The sequence below is a fragment of the Hipposideros armiger genome, unplaced genomic scaffold (genome assembly GCF_001890085.2).
Source record: "Hipposideros armiger isolate ML-2016 unplaced genomic scaffold, ASM189008v1 scaffold_412, whole genome shotgun sequence".
NCBI classification, from domain to species: domain Eukaryota; kingdom Metazoa; phylum Chordata; class Mammalia; order Chiroptera; family Hipposideridae; genus Hipposideros; species Hipposideros armiger.
The window spans coordinates 1,555,043-1,556,081 of NW_017731762.1; positions in this window are offsets into that span (position 1 = coordinate 1,555,043).

Sequence of the window (1,039 nt, forward strand, 5' to 3'; positions counted from 1 at the left end):
TACTGTAATATGATCTCAGCTTTGTATATTTATGTCCCCCAAATTTATTATTTTCTAGTCACTAAGCTGAGCACTTCATTGAATTATCTCATTTATTCTTTACGGCCACCCAATGGAGCAGATTTGATTATCTTCAGTTTAGAGACGGGAAGCTAAGGTTTGGACAAGTTAAAAAGTATGTCCAAGATCACAAAACCAATAGGTAGAAAGACCAGAATTCAAACCCAATATGTCTCTGTGCTACAGATTTGATCATGGGACCATTCAATACAATGCTAGAACTGATATGTTGCTCATAAGTCAATGAGTATGAAGACAAAAAGTGAACACTGGGAGGAAAGAAAGAGCCAGGCTCTTTCATAATATCACTGAACCATAGAACCCTGGAACTACCTACCTCCAGACATCTTGCTAAGGGAACAGGAATTGTTGATCTTTTTTCCTTTCCAAGTACAGTTAAATGCACAGAAACTTCTTTTATGCCCCTTCCCAGTCAATCTCTACACGTTCCTACCTACCGGGCAACCACTGCTCTGATATTTTTTTGCACCATATAAATAGTATCTAGAATTCATATAAATAAAATTCATAGAAATAGAATCATTCAATATATAGTCTTGGATAAGGTATGTTTCACTCAGCATGTAACAAGAGTAGTTCATTACTTTTTTGTTTGTTTGTTTGTTTTAAGCTGAGCTATCCTGCCACTTGTTGGCAGCTCAGTGGCAGCTCAGCTCGGGGCGGGAATCGAACTGGCGACCCTTTTTCTCAGAGCGAGCTCTTGAGCAAGTTCTTAACCAACTGAGCCACTTGGCCAGCAGTTCATTACTCTTTATTGCTGAGTATTCCATTGTATAGTTTGTTTATCCATTTGCCTAGTAAAGAACCTTCAGCTGTTTCTAGTTTAAGTTTATTATGGGAAAAAAGTGGCAATAAGTATTCTTGTGCAAGTCTTCTTGTGGACATATGTTTTCATTTCTACAGAGTAAATATCTAGAACTGGAATTACTGGGATAGGGAAGGAATGTGTTTATTGGGT